General features: G+C 24.2%; 4 non-coding genes across 4 annotated transcripts; all 4 read left to right on the top strand.

Moving 5' to 3' along the window:
• LOC123304320 lies at positions 1 to 119 on the top strand. The gene has a single exon (XR_006536351.1). It is a non-coding gene; the product is annotated as a 5S ribosomal RNA (ribosomal RNA).
• Positions 120 to 6,474: 6,355 nt separating this feature from the next.
• Positions 6,475 to 6,593, top strand: LOC123304318. The gene has a single exon (XR_006536349.1). It is a non-coding gene; the product is annotated as a 5S ribosomal RNA (ribosomal RNA).
• Positions 6,594 to 12,956: 6,363 nt separating this feature from the next.
• On the top strand, positions 12,957 to 13,075 carry LOC123304317. Its single transcript, XR_006536348.1, has one exon. It is a non-coding gene; the product is annotated as a 5S ribosomal RNA (ribosomal RNA).
• Positions 13,076 to 19,431: 6,356 nt separating this feature from the next.
• Positions 19,432 to 19,550, top strand: LOC123304316. The gene has a single exon (XR_006536347.1). It is a non-coding gene; the product is annotated as a 5S ribosomal RNA (ribosomal RNA).
• The last annotated feature ends 1,039 nt before the right edge of the window (positions 19,551 to 20,589 follow it).

The following is a 20,589-nucleotide window of genomic DNA, read 5'->3' as shown; positions in this document are numbered from 1 at the left end:
GGCAACAGCCATACCACGTTGAAAACACCGGTTCTCGTCCGATCACCGAAGTTAAGCAACATTGGGCACAGTCAGTACTTGGATGGGTGACCGCTTGGGAACACTGTGTGCGGTTGCCTTTTTATATTAAAAATATAAATTATTTTTCTTCTTTTCTTTTTTTTTACACACCATATATAAATATATGTTATTTAGAAATGTAAACCTTTTATATTATTCGTCAACAAATAAATATTATTTTTTGTATAAAATTTTATTGCATTTATAACTCATATCATGGTTACTTTAAAGCGAGAAGTTTTTTTAATATTTCAAATGAATATAAAATAATATAAATTTTATGAAATTTATTTATTTTTAGAAATAGCAATCGCTTATAATTATAACAAAATTTTAATAATGTTTAATTTTATTTCAATAATTTATATATATATATATATATATATATTTTTTAATAAAAATAATATACTCTTATTTAATAATATATGTTGGTCCTATATATAGGACCTAAAATATTTCTTATTTGTTTTTTTTTTTTTTAAATTGTCATTTAAAACGCTTATGCACGTTCTCCACGAATACGTCTTGCCAATTGTATATCCTTAGGCATAATTGTAACACGCTTTGCATGAATTGCGCATAAATTGGTATCTTCAAATAAACCTACTAAATAGGCTTCACTAGCTTCTTGTAATGCCATAACAGCTGAACTTTGAAAACGTAAATCGGTTTTAAAATCTTGTGCAATTTCACGTACTAAACGTTGGAATGGTAATTTACGAATTAACAATTCAGTACTTTTTTGATAACGACGAATTTCTCGTAAAGCTACTGTACCAGGACGATATCTGTGTGGTTTTTTTACTCCACCAGTTGCTGGTGCACTTTTACGTGCAGCTTTCGTTGCTAATTGTTTTCTTGGTGCTTTACCACCAGTTGATTTACGTGCAGTTTGCTTGGTTCTAGCCATTTTCAAATAATAATGTTTTTACAAAAAAACACACAATTTTTAAAATTATATTCGACAATTTGATACTACAAAGTCAAATGTTTAAATGCGAAATAAATGTGTTGTATTTATATTTATATGAAATTTCAAAATTTTTGTTGTCATATCCTATTGGATAGCTATCAGAGTATGGACTAATCAAATTGTATAGGCGTGGCTTAAAAAATCTTTAATGCTTTATATAAAAAGGCACAATTGTACCGGCGCTCACATACATTACAATACTTGTGAGGTTAACACACGTGTTATCCGTTCGTTAAAATATTGTAAATAATTTTTTATTAAAATGACTGGCAGAGGAAAAGGTGGAAAGGGTCTTGGAAAAGGGGGTGCAAAACGTCATAGAAAAGTTTTGCGTGATAATATCCAAGGTATTACAAAACCTGCAATTCGTCGTTTAGCACGACGAGGTGGAGTAAAACGTATCTCTGGTTTAATTTATGAAGAAACACGTGGTGTACTTAAAGTATTCCTTGAAAATGTTATTCGGGATGCTGTTACATATACTGAACACGCAAAACGTAAAACAGTTACAGCTATGGATGTTGTATATGCATTAAAACGACAAGGTCGTACGTTGTATGGTTTTGGAGGTTAAGAAAATATAATAATTTACTTAAAATATTTAGTAAATTTATTAAAGAATATTTAATACATCCGATAAATTTAAACAGGCTTTCCTTTTTGGGAAGCCACTAATTTTATTTATATAAGAGTAAATAAATTTGTTAATAAATATAACATATTATATAATTTGTTTACAACAAATTATTTTGTTTATAACATACATTACCAAATATTTTTATTTATTTTTTTTTTTTTTATTGTAATATATCTGCAATAATAAATTATAATTTGTATATTATCTATTTTATTTTACAATAACTTATTGAATTTTTGAAAAAATTTTATTATAAATTAATATACTATTATATTTTTTATATATATAAGTTAAGAGTAACAAGTATCGATAGGAGATTATCGAATTTATAACTAATAAAACATTTCGCCTTAATCAAAGAAAATAAAGATTTTGCTATACCATTTTTTATACTTTCAATAAATAATTTATTATTAAATTTTTATTATTTCATTTATTTTTTAAAATTATTAAAAATATTTTTCTAATAATTATAAGCGTACATAAACAAGTAGTAAATGTAAAATGAAAATAATAAAGGTAATGTAATGCAAATGCATTACACTGATTTACGATATATATTCCGCGATATCCTTTATTATATTTAAAATTAATAATATTGATATACTAATAATAGATATATTCAAGCTATTAATATATAAAATTTTATATTAAATATGATATTAATAATTGTTTATTTTATTTTTTTGTATATATAAAAATAATTTACTCTTATTTAAAAAATTTGATGGCTCTCTTAAAAAGAGAGCCGTTTTTATATGTTGATGTATTTTTATGTTATCAATTAAATAATATTTTCGATTTATTTATTTTGAACTTGTATATTTTGTAACAGCTTTAGTACCTTCACTAACAGCGTGCTTTGCCAATTCACCAGGTAATAATAATCGAACTGCGGTTTGAATTTCCCGACTTGTGATTGTTGAACGTTTATTATAATGTGCTAAACGTGATGCTTCAGCAGCAATACGTTCAAAAATATCATTAACAAAACTGTTCATGATACTCATAGCTTTACTAGAGATACCAGTATCAGGATGCACTTGTTTTAATACTTTGTAAATGTAAATTGCATATGATTCCTTGCGCTTCCTCTTCTTTTTCTTATCACTCTTTGATATATTTTTTTGAGCTTTGCCAGCTTTTTTTGCTGCTTTTCCACTTGTTTTTGGTGGCATTGTTACAAACAATTAATATACACAGATAGTTACAGAACACCAGTCAGTATATGTATGAGCGTGTCGTGTATACAACTAGCGTATTATATACGCGAAGATGGATATAACAATAAAAATGAATACTACTCTCTGATTGGCTAAAAATAATACTATAAGGTGATTGGTTTATTTTTAAAGTTTTATATTTTATAAATATTATAAATTAAAATACCCAAATAACATTTTAAACATTTATGTTACAATCCCCGTAACGTACACATCTGTGTGATTATATTTACAAAAAAAAATATTAATTAAATAAATTTATGCGCTATGTCTGGACGAGGTAAAGGTGGTAAAGTAAAGGGAAAGGCAAAGTCAAGATCAAGCCGAGCAGGATTACAATTTCCTGTTGGAAGAATTCACAGATTATTACGAAAAGGAAATTATGCTGAACGAGTAGGTGCTGGTGCCCCAGTATATTTGGCTGCTGTTATGGAATATTTGGCTGCAGAAGTTCTCGAGTTAGCTGGTAATGCTGCCCGTGATAACAAAAAAACACGTATCATTCCACGTCATTTACAATTGGCAATTCGTAATGATGAAGAATTAAATAAATTATTATCTGGTGTAACAATTGCTCAAGGTGGTGTATTACCAAACATTCAAGCAGTGTTATTACCAAAGAAAACTGAAAAGAAAGCATAAATTAAAAACATTGCATTAATTTTTATAATAATAATACATCGATCATAGGCCTTTTAATAAAAGGCCACAAATTTATTTAAAATAAGAGTAAAAATTATTTTTATAAATAATATATTATAATATTTTTTTAAAGAATCAATTTAAATAATTATAAATTAATGATTCTTTTTTTTTTTTTCTTTTTTTATATGTTATTATGGAAATAATTCATCATATTATGATGACATTTAGGTAACATATTATAAGAATATTCATAAAATATTATCAAAATAATATTGTATTATGATGATATTTAGACAAAATATTATAAGAATATACACAAAATATTATCAAAATAATATCATTAGATAACAAAACTGTTCATGATACTCATACCTTTACTAGAGATAAAAGTATCAGGATGCACTTGTATTAATACATATTATCACAACATCACAAAATATTTTTTAAAAGGAAAAATTTTTTTAAAATTATTATAAAATTTGATTGAATTAAATTTCAATTTATTTTTTTAATAATTAAAAAAAAAAAAAAAACAAAGCATATAAACTTTCTATTGAAAATGTTATTTTAAACTAGATGGCCAAGTGAACTTCGTTACACAAACAATATATGACGTATTCGTTATTTAAATAATCAGTATCCTTTGATATTATATCAATACGTTACTCTCTTCTTTTGATACATATTAATAAAATTTCAATTTATAAGATTTTATGTCAATTATATAAATAATATTATAAATTTTCTAAATACATAAGTTAAGTAACAAAAAATTTGAATAACAAGATAAATTTATATATTATGTTTTAATACTCGATACTATAATATATCGCATCCGTTACCAATTATTCGGTATCCTTTGATTTATACACAGAATGAACTAAAAATATATATCAAATTTATTTTATTTATTTATATATTTAATATTATTATTATTATTTTATATTACAAAGTTTCTTAACGAAGCTTACAATGATTTCTCATATCGTACTTAACAAAATTATTTAGATCATATAAAATTTAAATTGTTAAAAAATTTGTATATTTATTATTATTATTATTTATTTTTATTAAAATTACATAACATAAAATTAATAATATTTTAATAATTATATAAATTAATTCTTATTTAAAATAATCTTATATTAATCTCAACAAATACTCTAATAATATATTTTGTCATAAATTTTTTTATATTTAAAATAAATATTATAATATATAAATACTTATATCAGTATAAAATTTCTTTATATAATTATGAAAAAATTAATTTAATAGTTAATTATTGATATTAATGCATAAATAAAAGTATTTTCTAATGAAATATATTTTGTCAATGTTCGATTAACACATTTCATAATAATACGTTTTCATTATTGACAAAAAAAGTTTTTCTAAAAATGAAATCTTATACTATAATATATATATTTATATATTAAATTTTTTAATTATTTATATACTAATAATTTATAATAAATCGATATTAAATAAAAAATAAAAATATATACTTTTTAAGTTTACCTTAAAAATATTATTGTTTTGTATGATTGAAATAATTAATATTAAACTATGTTTATTAATAATTGTTAATAAAAAAATTAAATATATTTTAATTTATAAAATAAATATTATTATTAAATTTATAATTTATTATTTTATATATTATAGAAATTGAAAAAATAAATCATGTTTACTACGACAGTAAATTAGAAATACTATTTAATTTTTATGTGTTTTCTACATGGTACTTTGACTTACATAGGGACTTATATTATTGTGAATAATGATATAATTGAAAACCTTTATTTTTTATTTGATAGAATTATTATATTTTATCATTTAAATATTTATAATAAATACATTATTTTTATAAAGTAAAAAAATATGGCCGAAGAAAATTCTACAGCTGTTGCAGCAACTGCGGTTACTGCTGCTTCTACAACACCAACAAAAAAAGCAACAGCTTCTGGTGCTAAACGTACAAAACAACATTCAAAACCAACACATCCACGTACATCAGAAATGGTTGTTAACGCAATTAAAAATTTAAAAGAACGTGGTGGTTCATCATTACAAGCAATTAAAAAATATTTAGCTGCAAATTATAAAGTGGATTCTGATAAAATTTCACCATTTATTAAAAAATATTTAAAAGCTGCTGTAACTGAGGGAGCCTTGGTACAAACTAAAGGTAAAGGTGCATCTGGTTCATTCAAATTGGCTGCTTCCGCTTCATCTAATTCTTCAGCTAAATCAAAAGTATCCAAAAAAGAAAGTGGAGCAAAAGGTTCAGCAAAGAGTGCTAAAAGTAAACGGGCACCAAAAGAAAAGAAAGCCACAACTACATCATTGGCAGCCAAAAAGCCTAAAGCAAAAAAAGCGACTCCATCATCATCAACTGCTGCTAAAAAAGTTACTGCAAAATCATCAGCGGCATCAAAAAAAGCACCAGTTAAAGCAAAACCAGCAAAAAGTACAAAATCCGCTGCCAAAAGTAGCCCTGCTCAAACCGAAAGCACCAAAAGCTAAGAAAGCTTCTGTTGCCAAATCATCTCCTACAAAAATTAAAAAAGCAGCACCAAAAAAGAAATGATCTGTTACTTTAATAATATATTGAAATATTTCATTATTTTTGCTAAAAAATGAAAATAACATAGGCCTTAATACAGGCCACAAATTAATATTTGATAAGAGTAAATTATTTTTTGTATAAATATTTTATAAAATAATAGTTAAGAAACATTTGCCACAGTCAGTACCACGGATGGGTGGCCACTTGAGAATACTGTGTGCGGTTGCATTTTTATTTAAAATATATGGTATAATAAATAAGTATATATTTAAATTGATTACTTCATTGAAAATTTTAATAATATACTTTAATATTAATGATATTTATGAAAAATATATATTTGTAAAAATTTTCATTTATTACTGGCAACAGCCATACCACGTTGAAAACACCGGTTCTCGTCCGATCACCGAAGTTAAGCAACATTGGGCACAGTCAGTACTTGGATGGGTGACCGCTTGGGAACACTGTGTGCGGTTGCCTTTTTATATTAAAAATATAAATTATTTTTCTTCTTTTCTTTTTTTTTACACACCATATATAAATATATGTTATTTAGAAATGTAAACCTTTTATATTATTCGTCAACAAATAAATATTATTTTTTGTATAAAATTTTATTGCATTTATAACTCATATCATGGTTACTTTAAAGCGAGAAGTTTTTTTAATATTTCAAATGAATATAAAATAATATAAATTTTATGAAATTTATTTATTTTTAGAAATAGCAATCGCTTATAATTATAACAAAATTTTAATAATGTTTAATTTTATTTCAATAATTTATATATATATATATATATATATATATTTTTTAATAAAAATAATATACTCTTATTTAATAATATATGTTGGTCCTATATATAGGACCGAAAATATTTCTTATTTGTTTTTTTTTTTTTTAAATTGTCATTTAAAACGCTTATGCACGTTCTCCACGAATACGTCTTGCCAATTGTATATCCTTAGGCATAATTGTAACACGCTTTGCATGAATTGCGCATAAATTGGTATCTTCAAATAAACCTACTAAATAGGCTTCACTAGCTTCTTGTAATGCCATAACAGCTGAACTTTGGAAACGTAAATCGGTTTTAAAATCTTGTGCAATTTCACGTACTAAACGTTGGAATGGTAATTTACGAATTAACAATTCAGTACTTTTTTGATAACGACGAATTTCTCGTAAAGCTACTGTACCAGGACGATATCTGTGTGGTTTTTTTACTCCACCAGTTGCTGGTGCACTTTTACGTGCAGCTTTCGTTGCTAATTGTTTTCTTGGTGCTTTACCACCAGTTGATTTACGTGCAGTTTGCTTGGTTCTAGCCATTTTCAAATAATAATGTTTTTACAAAAAAACACACAATTTTAAAAATTATATTCGACAATTTGATACTACAAAGTCAAATGTTTAAATGCGAAATAAATGTGTTGTATTTATATTTATATGAAATTTCAAAATTTTTGTTGTCATATCCTATTGGATAGCTATCAGAGTATGGACTAATCAAATTGTATAGGCGTGGCTTAAAAAATCTTTAATGCTTTATATAAAAAGGCACAATTGTACCGGCGCTCACATACATTACAATACTTGTGAGGTTAACACACGTGTTATCCGTTCGTTAAAATATTGTAAATAATTTTTTATTAAAATGACTGGCAGAGGAAAAGGTGGAAAGGGTCTTGGAAAAGGGGGTGCAAAACGTCATAGAAAAGTTTTGCGTGATAATATCCAAGGTATTACAAAACCTGCAATTCGTCGTTTAGCACGACGAGGTGGAGTAAAACGTATCTCTGGTTTAATTTATGAAGAAACACACGTGGTGTACTTAAAGTATTCCTTGAAAATGTTATTCGGGATGCTGTTACATATACTGAACACGCAAAACGTAAAACAGTTACAGCTATGGATGTTGTATATGCATTAAAACGACAAGGTCGTACTTTGTATGGTTTTGGAGGTTAAGAAAATATAATAATTTACTTAAAATATTTAGTAAATTTATTAAAGAATATTTAATACATCCGATAAATTTAAACAGGCTTTCCTTTTTGGGAAGCCACTAATTTTATTTATATAAGAGTAAATAAATTTGTTAATAAATATAACATATTATATAATTTGTTTACAACAAATTATTTTGTTTATAACATACATTACCAAATATTTTTATTTATTTTTTTTTTTTTTATTGTAATATATCTGCAATAATAAATTATAATTTGTATATTATCTATTTTATTTTACAATAACTTATTGAATTTTTGAAAGAATTTTATTATAAATTAATATACTATTATATTTTTTATATATACAAGTTAAGAGTAACAAGTATCGATAGGAGATTATCGAATTTATAACTAATAAAACATTTCGCCTTAATCAAAGAAAATAAAGATTTTGCTATACCATTTTTTATACTTTTAATAAATAATTTATTATTAAATTTTTATTATTTCATTTATTTTTTAAAATTATTAAAAATATTTTTCTAATAATTATAAGCGTACATAAACAAGTAGTAAATGTAAAATGAAAATAATAAAGGTAATGTAATGCATTTGCATTACACTGATTTACGATATATATTCCGCGATATCCTTTATTATATTTAAAATTAATAATATTGATATACTAATAATAGATATATTCAAGCTATTAATATATAAAATTTTATATTAAATATGATATTAATAATTGTTTATTTTATTTTTTTGTATATATAAAAATAATTTACTCTTATTTAAAAAATTTGATGGCTCTCTTAAAAAGAGAGCCGTTTTTATATGTTGATGTATTTTTATGTTATCAATTAAATAATATTTTCGATTTATTTATTTTGAACTTGTATATTTTGTAACAGCTTTAGTACCTTCACTAACAGCGTGCTTTGCCAATTCACCAGGTAATAATAATCGAACTGCGGTTTGAATTTCCCGACTTGTGATTGTTGAACGTTTATTATAATGTGCTAAACGTGATGCTTCAGCAGCAATACGTTCAAAAATATCATTAACAAAACTGTTCATGATACTCATAGCTTTACTAGAGATACCAGTATCAGGATGCACTTGTTTTAATACTTTGTAAATGTAAATTGCATATGATTCCTTGCGCTTCCTCTTCTTTTTCTTATCACTCTTTGATATATTTTTTTGAGCTTTGCCAGCTTTTTTTGCTGCTTTTCCACTTGTTTTTGGTGGCATTGTTACAAACAATTAATATACACAGATAGTTACAGAACACCAGTCAGTATATGTATGAGCGTGTCGTGTATACAACTAGCGTATTATATACGCGAAGATGGATATAACAATAAAAATGAATACTACTCTCTGATTGGCTAAAAATAATACTATAAGGTGATTGGTTTATTTTTAAAGTTTTATATTTTATAAATATTATAAATTAAAATACCCAAATAACATTTTAAACATTTATGTTACAATCCCCGTAACGTACACATCTGTGTGATTATATTTACAAAAAAAAATATTAATTAAATAAATTTATTCGCTATGTCTGGACGAGGTAAAGGTGGTAAAGTAAAGGGAAAGGCAAAGTCAAGATCAAGCCGAGCAGGATTACAATTTCCTGTTGGAAGAATTCACAGATTATTACGAAAAGGAAATTATGCTGAACGAGTAGGTGCTGGTGCCCCAGTATATTTGGCTGCTGTTATGGAATATTTGGCTGCAGAAGTTCTCGAGTTAGCTGGTAATGCTGCCCGTGATAACAAAAAAACACGTATCATTCCACGTCATTTACAATTGGCAATTCGTAATGATGAAGAATTAAATAAATTATTATCTGGTGTAACAATTGCTCAAGGTGGTGTATTACCAAACATTCAAGCAGTGTTATTACCAAAGAAAACTGAAAAGAAAGCATAAATTAAAAACATTGCATTAATTTTTATAATAATAATACATCGATCATAGGCCTTTTAATAAAAGGCCACAAATTTATTTAAAATAAGAGTAAAAATTATTTTTATAAATAATATATTATAATATTTTTTTAAAGAATCAATTTAAATAATTATAAATTAATGATTCTTTTTTTTTTTTTCTTTTTTTATATGTTATTATGGAAATAATTCATCATATTATGATGACATTTAGGTAACATATTATAAGAATATTCATAAAATATTATCAAAATAATATTGTATTATGATGATATTTAGACAAAATATTATAAGAATATACACAAAATATTATCAAAATAATATCATTAGATAACAAAACTGTTCATGATACTCATACCTTTACTAGAGATAAAAGTATCAGGATGCACTTGTATTAATACATATTATCACAACATCACAAAATATTTTTTAAAAGGAAAAATTTTTTTAAAATTATTATAAAATTTGATTGAATTAAATTTCAATTTATTTTTTTAATAATTAAAAAAAAAAAAAAAAACAAAGCATATAAACTTTCTATTGAAAATGTTATTTTAAACTAGATGGCCAAGTGAACTTCGTTACACAAACAATATATGACGTATTCGTTATTTAAATAATCAGTATCCTTTGATATTATATCAATACGTTACTCTCTTCTTTTGATAACATATTAATAAAATTTCAATTTATAAGATTTTATGTCAATTATATAAATAATATTATAAATTTTCTAAATACATAAGTTAAGTAACAAAAAATTTGAATAACAAGATAAATTTATATATTATGTTTTAATACTCGATACTATAATATATCGCATCCGTTACCAATTATTCGGTATCCTTTGATTTATACACAGAATGAACTAAAAATATATATCAAATTTATTTTATTTATTTATATATTTAATATTATTATTATTATTTTATATTACAAAGTTTCTTAACGAAGCTTACAATGATTTCTCATATCGTACTTAACAAAATTATTTAGATCATATAAAATTTAAATTGTTAAAAAATTTGTATATTTATTATTATTATTATTTATTTTTATTAAAATTACATAACATAAAATTAATAATATTTTAATAATTATATAAATTAATTCTTATTTAAAATAATCTTATATTAATCTCAACAAATACTCTAATAATATATTTTGTCATAAATTTTTTTATATTTAAAATAAATATTATAATATATAAATACTTATATCAGTATAAAATTTCTTTATATAATTATGAAAAAATTAATTTAATAGTTAATTATTGATATTAATGCATAAATAAAAGTATTTTCTAATGAAATATATTTTGTCAATGTTCGATTAACACATTTCATAATAATACGTTTTCATTATTGACAAAAAAAGTTTTTCTAAAAATGAAATCTTATACTATAATATATATATTTATATATTAAATTTTTTAATTATTTATATACTAATAATTTATAATAAATCGATATTAAATAAAAAATAAAAATATATACTTTTTAAGTTTACCTTAAAAATATTATTGTTTTGTATGATTGAAATAATTAATATTAAACTATGTTTATTAATAATTGTTAATAAAAAAATTAAATATATTTTAATTTATAAAATAAATATTATTATTAAATTTATAATTTATTATTTTATATATTATAGAAATTGAAAAAATAAATCATGTTTACTACGACAGTAAATTAGAAATACTATTTAATTTTTATGTGTTTTCTACATGGTACTTTGACTTACATAGGGACTTATATTATTGTGAATAATGATATAATTGAAAACCTTTATTTTTTATTTGATAGAATTATTATATTTTATCATTTAAATATTTATAATAAATACATTATTTTTATAAAGTAAAAAAATATGGCCGAAGAAAATTCTACAGCTGTTGCAGCAACTGCGGTTACTGCTGCTTCTACAACACCAACAAAAAAAGCAACAGCTTCTGGTGCTAAACGTACAAAACAACATTCAAAACCAACACATCCACGTACATCAGAAATGGTTGTTAACGCAATTAAAAATTTAAAAGAACGTGGTGGTTCATCATTACAAGCAATTAAAAAATATTTAGCTGCAAATTATAAAGTGGATTCTGATAAAATTTCACCATTTATTAAAAAATATTTAAAAGCTGCTGTAACTGAGGGAGCCTTGGTACAAACTAAAGGTAAAGGTGCATCTGGTTCATTCAAATTGGCTGCTTCCGCTTCATCTAATTCTTCAGCTAAATCAAAAGTATCCAAAAAAGAAAGTGGAGCAAAAGGTTCAGCAAAGAGTGCTAAAAGTAAACGGGCACCAAAAGAAAAGAAAGCCACAACTACATCATTGGCAGCCAAAAAGCCTAAAGCAAAAAAAGCGACTCCATCATCATCAACTGCTGCTAAAAAAGTTACTGCAAAATCATCAGCGGCATCAAAAAAAGCACCAGTTAAAGCAAAACCAGCAAAAAGTACAAAATCCGCTGCCAAAAGTAGCCCTGCTCGTAAACCGAAAGCACCAAAAGCTAAGAAAGCTTCTGTTGCCAAATCATCTCCTACAAAAATTAAAAAAGCAGCACCAAAAAAGAAATGATCTGTTACTTTAATAATATATTGAAATATTTCATTATTTTTGCTAAAAAATGAAAATAACATAGGCCTTAATACAGGCCACAAATTAATATTTGATAAGAGTAAATTATTTTTTGTATAAATATTTTATAAAATAATAGTTAAGAAACATTTGCCACAGTCAGTACCACGGATGGGTGGCCACTTGAGAATACTGTGTGCGGTTGCATTTTTATTTAAAATATATGGTATAATAAATAAGTATATATTTAAATTGATTACTTCATTGAAAATTTTAATAATATACTTTAATATTAATGATATTTATGAAAAATATATATTTGTAAAAATTTTCATTTATTACTGGCAACAGCCATACCACGTTGAAAACACCGGTTCTCGTCCGATCACCGAAGTTAAGCAACATTGGGCACAGTCAGTACTTGGATGGGTGACCGCTTGGGAACACTGTGTGCGGTTGCCTTTTTATATTAAAAATATAAATTATTTTTCTTCTTTTCTTTTTTTTTACACACCATATATAAATATATGTTATTTAGAAATGTAAACCTTTTATATTATTCGTCAACAAATAAATATTATTTTTTGTATAAAATTTTATTGCATTTATAACTCATATCATGGTTACTTTAAAGCGAGAAGTTTTTTTAATATTTCAAATGAATATAAAATAATATAAATTTTATGAAATTTATTTATTTTTAGAAATAGCAATCGCTTATAATTATAACAAAATTTTAATAATGTTTAATTTTATTTCAATAATATATATATATATATATATATATATATTTTTTAATAAAAATAATATACTCTTATTTAATAATATATGTTGGTCCTATATATAGGACCGAAAATATTTCTTATTTGTTTTTTTTTTTTTTAAATTGTCATTTAAAACGCTTATGCACGTTCTCCACGAATACGTCTTGCCAATTGTATATCCTTAGGCATAATTGTAACACGCTTTGCATGAATTGCGCATAAATTGGTATCTTCAAATAAACCTACTAAATAGGCTTCACTAGCTTCTTGTAATGCCATAACAGCTGAACTTTGGAAACGTAAATCGGTTTTAAAATCTTGTGCAATTTCACGTACTAAACGTTGGAATGGTAATTTACGAATTAACAATTCAGTACTTTTTTGATAACGACGAATTTCTCGTAAAGCTACTGTACCAGGACGATATCTGTGTGGTTTTTTTACTCCACCAGTTGCTGGTGCACTTTTACGTGCAGCTTTCGTTGCTAATTGTTTTCTTGGTGCTTTACCACCAGTTGATTTACGTGCAGTTTGCTTGGTTCTAGCCATTTTCAAATAATAATGTTTTTACAAAAAAACACACAATTTTTAAAATTATATTCGACAATTTGATACTACAAAGTCAAATGTTTAAATGCGAAATAAATGTGTTGTATTTATATTTATATGAAATTTCAAAATTTTTGTTGTCATATCCTATTGGATAGCTATCAGAGTATGGACTAATCAAATTGTATAGGCGTGGCTTAAAAAATCTTTAATGCTTTATATAAAAAGGCACAATTGTACCGGCGCTCACATACATTACAATACTTGTGAGGTTAACACACGTGTTATCCGTTCGTTAAAATATTGTAAATAATTTTTTATTAAAATGACTGGCAGAGGAAAAGGTGGAAAGGGTCTTGGAAAAGGGGGTGCAAAACGTCATAGAAAAGTTTTGCGTGATAATATCCAAGGTATTACAAAACCTGCAATTCGTCGTTTAGCACGACGAGGTGGAGTAAAACGTATCTCTGGTTTAATTTATGAAGAAACACGTGGTGTACTTAAAGTATTCCTTGAAAATGTTATTCGGGATGCTGTTACATATACTGAACACGCAAAACGTAAAACAGTTACAGCTATGGATGTTGTATATGCATTAAAACGACAAGGTCGTACTTTGTATGGTTTTGGAGGTTAAGAAAATATAATAATTTACTTAAAATATTTAGTAAATTTATTAAAGAATATTTAATACATCCGATAAATTTAAACAGGCTTTCCTTTTTGGGAAGCCACTAATTTTATTTATATAAGAGTAAATAAATTTGTTAATAAATATAACATATATATAATTTGTTTACAACAAATTATTTTGTTTATAACATACATTACCAAATATTTTTATTTATTTTTTTTTTTTTTATTGTAATATATCTGCAATAATAAATTATAATTTGTATATTATCTATTTTATTTTACAATAACTTATTGAATTTTTGAAAAAATTTTATTATAAATTAATATACTATTATATTTTTTATATATACAAGTTAAGAGTAACAAGTATCGATAGGAGATTATCGAATTTATAACTAATAAAACATTTCGCCTTAATCAAAGAAAATAAAGATTTTGCTATACCATTTTTTATACTTTCAATAAATAATTTATTATTAAATTTTTATTATTTCATTTATTTTTTAAAATTATTAAAAATATTTTTCTAATAATTATAAGCGTACATAAACAAGTAGTAAATGTAAAATGAAAATAATAAAGGTAATGTAATGCAAATGCATTACATTGATTTACGATATATATTCCGCGATATCCTTTATTATATTTAAAATTAATAATATTGATATACTAATAATAGATATATTCAAGCTATTAATATATAAAATTTTATATTAAATATGATATTAATAATTGTTTATTTTATTTTTTTGTATATATAAAAATAATTTACTCTTATTTAAAAAATTTGATGGCTCTCTTAAAAAGAGAGCCATTTTTATATGTTGATGTATTTTTATGTTATCAATTAAATAATATTTTCGATTTATTTATTTTGAACTTGTATATTTTGTAACAGCTTTAGTACCTTCACTAACAGCGTGCTTTGCCAATTCACCAGGTAATAATAATCGAACTGCGGTTTGAATTTCCCGACTTGTGATTGTTGAACGTTTATTATAATGTGCTAAACGTGATGCTTCAGCAGCAATACGTTCAAAAATATCATTAACAAAACTGTTCATGATACTCATAGCTTTACTAGAGATACCAGTATCAGGATGCACTTGTTTTAATACTTTGTAAATGTAAATTGCATATGATTCCTTGCGCTTCCTCTTCTTTTTCTTATCACTCTTTGATATATTTTTTTGAGCTTTGCCAGCTTTTTTTGCTGCTTTTCCACTTGTTTTTGGTGGCATTGTTACAAACAATTAATATACACAGATAGTTACAGAACACCAGTCAGTATATGTATGAGCGTGTCGTGTATACAACTAGCGTATTATATACGCGAAGATGGATATAACAATAAAAATGAATACTACTCTCTGATTGGCTAAAAATAATACTATAAGGTGATTGGTTTATTTTTAAAGTTTTATATTTTATAAATATTATAAATTAAAATACCCAAATAACATTTTAAACATTTATGTTACAATCCCCGTAACGTACACATCTGTGTGATTATATTTACAAAAAAAAATATTAATTAAATAAATTTATTCGCTATGTCTGGACGAGGTAAAGGTGGTAAAGTAAAGGGAAAGGCAAAGTCAAGATCAAGCCGAGCAGGATTACAATTTCCTGTTGGAAGAATTCACAGATTATTACGAAAAGGAAATTATGCTGAACGAGTAGGTGCTGGTGCCCCAGTATATTTGGCTGCTGTTATGGAATATTTGGCTGCAGAAGTTCTCGAGTTAGCTGGTAATGCTGCCCGTGATAACAAAAAAACACGTATCATTCCACGTCATTTACAATTGGCAATTCGTAATGATGAAGAATTAAATAAATTATTATTTGGTGTAACAATTGCTCAAGGTGGTGTATTACCAAACATTCAAGCAGTGTTATTACCAAAGAAAACTGAAAAGAAAGCATAAATTAAAAACATTGCATTAATTTTTATAATAATAATACATCGATCATAGGCCTTTTAATAAAAGGCCACAAATTTATTTAAAATAAGAGTAAAAATTATTTTTATAAATAATATATTATAATATTTTTTTAAAGAATCAATTTAAATAATTATAAATTAATGATTCTTTTTTTTTTTTTCTTTTTTTATATGTTATTATGGAAATAATTCATCATATTATGATGACATTTAGGTAACATATTATAAGAATATTCATAAAATATTATCAAAATAATATTGTATTATGATGATATTTAGACAAAATATTATAAGAATATACACAAAATATTATCAAAATAATATCATTAGATAACAAAACTGTTCATGATACTCATACCTTTACTAGAGATAAAAGTATCAGGATGCACTTGTATTAATACATATTATCACAACATCACAAAATATTTTTTAAAAGGAAAAATTTTTTTAAAATTATTATAAAATTTGATTGAATTAAATTTCAATTTATTTTTTTAATAATTAAAGAAAAAAAAAAAAAAAAGCATATAAACTTTCTATTGAAAATGTTATTTTAAACTAGATGGCCAAGTGAACTTCGTTACACAAACAATATATGACGTATTCGTTATTTAAATAATCAGTATCCTTTGATATTATATCAATACGTTACTCTCTTCTTTTGATACATATTAATAAAATTTCAATTTATAAGATTTTATGTCAATTATATAAATAATATTATAAATTTTCTAAATACATAAGTTAAGTAACAAAAAATTTGAATAACAAGATAAATTTATATATTATGTTTTAATACTCGATACTATAATATATCGCATCCGTTACCAATTATTCGGTATCCTTTGATTTATACACAGAATGAACTAAAAATATATATCAAATTTATTTTATTTATTTATATATTTAATATTATTATTATTATTTTATATTACAAAGTTTCTTAACGAAGCTTACAATGATTTCTCATATCGTACTTAACAAAATTATTTAGATCATATAAAATTTAAATTGTTAAAAAATTTGTATATTTATTATTATTATTATTTATTTTTATTAAAATTACATAACATAAAATTAATAATATTTTAATAATTATATAAATTAATTCTTATTTAAAATAATCTTATATTAATCTCAACAAATACTCTAATAATATATTTTGTCATAAATTTTTTTATATTTAAAATAAATATTATAATATATAAATACTTATATCAGTATAAAATTTCTTTATATAATTATGAAAAAATTAATTTAATAGTTAATTATTGATATTAATGCATAAATAAAAGTATTTTCTAATGAAATATATTTTGTCAATGTTCGATTAACACATTTCATAATAATACGTTTTCATTATTGACAAAAAAAGTTTTTCTAAAAATGAAATCTTATACTATAATATATATATTTATATATTAAATTTTTTAATTATTTATATACTAATAATTTATAATAAATCGATATTAAATAAAAAATAAAAATATATACTTTTTAAGTTTACCTTAAAAATATTATTGTTTTGTATGATTGAAATAATTAATATTAAACTATGTTTATTAATAATTGTTAATAAAAAAATTAAATATATTTTAATTTATAAAATAAATATTATTATTAAATTTATAATTTATTATTTTATATATTATAGAAATTGAAAAAATAAATCATGTTTACTACGACAGTAAATTAGAAATACTATTTAATTTTTATGTGTTTTCTACATGGTACTTTGACTTACATAGGGACTTATATTATTGTGAATAATGATATAATTGAAAACCTTTATTTTTTATTTGATAGAATTATTATATTTTATCATTTAAATATTTATAATAAATACATTATTTTTATAAAGTAAAAAAATATGGCCGAAGAAAATTCTACAGCTGTTGCAGCAACTGCGGTTACTGCTGCTTCTACAACACCAACAAAAAAAGCAACAGCTTCTGGTGCTAAACGTACAAAACAACATTCAAAACCAACACATCCACGTACATCAGAAATGGTTGTTAACGCAATTAAAAATTTAAAAGAACGTGGTGGTTCATCATTACAAGCAATTAAAAAATATTTAGCTGCAAATTATAAAGTGGATTCTGATAAAATTTCACCATTTATTAAAAAATATTTAAAAGCTGCTGTAACTGAGGGAGCCTTGGTACAAACTAAAGGTAAAGGTGCATCTGGTTCATTCAAATTGGCTGCTTCCGCTTCATCTAATTCTTCAGCTAAATCAAAAGTATCCAAAAAAGAAAGTGGAGCAAAAGGTTCAGCAAAGAGTGCTAAAAGTAAACGGGCACCAAAAGAAAAGAAAGCCACAACTACATCATTGGCAGCCAAAAAGCCTAAAGCAAAAAAAGCGACTCCATCATCATCAACTGCTGCTAAAAAAGTTACTGCAAAATCATCAGCGGCATCAAAAAAAGCACCAGTTAAAGCAAAACCAGCAAAAAGTACAAAATCCGCTGCCAAAAGTAGCCCTGCTCGTAAACCGAAAGCACCAAAAGCTAAGAAAGCTTCTGTTGCCAAATCATCTCCTACAAAAATTAAAAAAGCAGCACCAAAAAAGAAATGATCTGTTACTTTAATAATATATTGAAATATTTCATTATTTTTGCTAAAAAATGAAAATAACATAGGCCTTAATACAGGCCACAAATTAATATTTGATAAGAGTAAATTATTTTTTGTATAAATATTTTATAAAATAATAGTTAAGAAACATTTGCCACAGTCAGTACCACGGATGGGTGGCCACTTGAGAATACTGTGTGCGGTTGCATTTTTATTTAAAATATATGGTATAATAAATAAGTATATATTTAAATTGATTACTTCATTGAAAATTTTAATAATATACTTTAATATTAATGATATTTATGAAAAATATATATTTGTAAAAATTTTCATTTATTACTGGCAACAGCCATACCACGTTGAAAACACCGGTTCTCGTCCGATCACCGAAGTTAAGCAACATTGGGCACAGTCAGTACTTGGATGGGTGACCGCTTGGGAACACTGTGTGCGGTTGCCTTTTTATATTAAAAATATAAATTATTTTTCTTCTTTTCTTTTTTTTTACACACCATATATAAATATATGTTATTTAGAAATGTAAACCTTTTATATTATTCGTCAACAAATAAATATTATTTTTTGTATAAAATTTTATTGCATTTATAACTCATATCATGGTTACTTTAAAGCGAGAAGTTTTTTTAATATTTCAAATGAATATAAAATAATATAAATTTTATGAAATTTATTTATTTTTAGAAATAGCAATCGCTTATAATTATAACAAAATTTTAATAATGTTTAATTTTATTTCAATAATTTATATATATATATATATATATATTTTTTAATAAAAATAATATACTCTTATTTAATAATATATGTTGGTCCTATATATAGGACCGAAAATATTTCTTATTTGTTTTTTTTTTTTTAAATTGTCATTTAAAACGCTTATGCACGTTCTCCACGAATACGTCTTGCCAATTGTATATCCTTAGGCATAATTGTAACACGCTTTGCATGAATTGCGCATAAATTGGTATCTTCAAATAAACCTACTAAATAGGCTTCACTAGCTTCTTGTAATGCCATAACAGCTGAACTTTGGAAACGTAAATCGGTTTTAAAATCTTGTGCAATTTCACGTACTAAACGTTGGAATGGTAATTTACGAATTAACAATTCAGTACTTTTTTGATAACGACGAATTTCTCGTAAAGCTACTGTACCAGGACGATATCTGTGTGGTTTTTTTACTCCACCAGTTGCTGGTGCACTTTTACGTGCAGCTTTCGTTGCTAATTGTTTTCTTGGTGCTTTACCACCAGTTGATTTACGTGCAGTTTGCTTGGTTCTAGCCATTTTCAAATAATAATGTTTTTACAAAAAAACACACAATTTTAAAAATTATATTCGACAATTTGATACTACAAAGTCAAATGTTTAAATGCGAAATAAATGTGTTGTATTTATATTTATATGAAATTTCAAAATTTTTGTTGTCATATCCTATTGGATAGCTATCAGAGTATGGACTAATCAAATTGTATAGG

The sequence above is a fragment of the Chrysoperla carnea genome, assembly GCF_905475395.1.
Source record: "Chrysoperla carnea chromosome X unlocalized genomic scaffold, inChrCarn1.1 SUPER_X_unloc_4, whole genome shotgun sequence".
Classification (NCBI taxonomy): domain Eukaryota; kingdom Metazoa; phylum Arthropoda; class Insecta; order Neuroptera; family Chrysopidae; genus Chrysoperla; species Chrysoperla carnea.
Note: the sequence above shows the minus strand (reverse complement) of the source record. Positions and strands in the feature narration are given on the sequence as shown.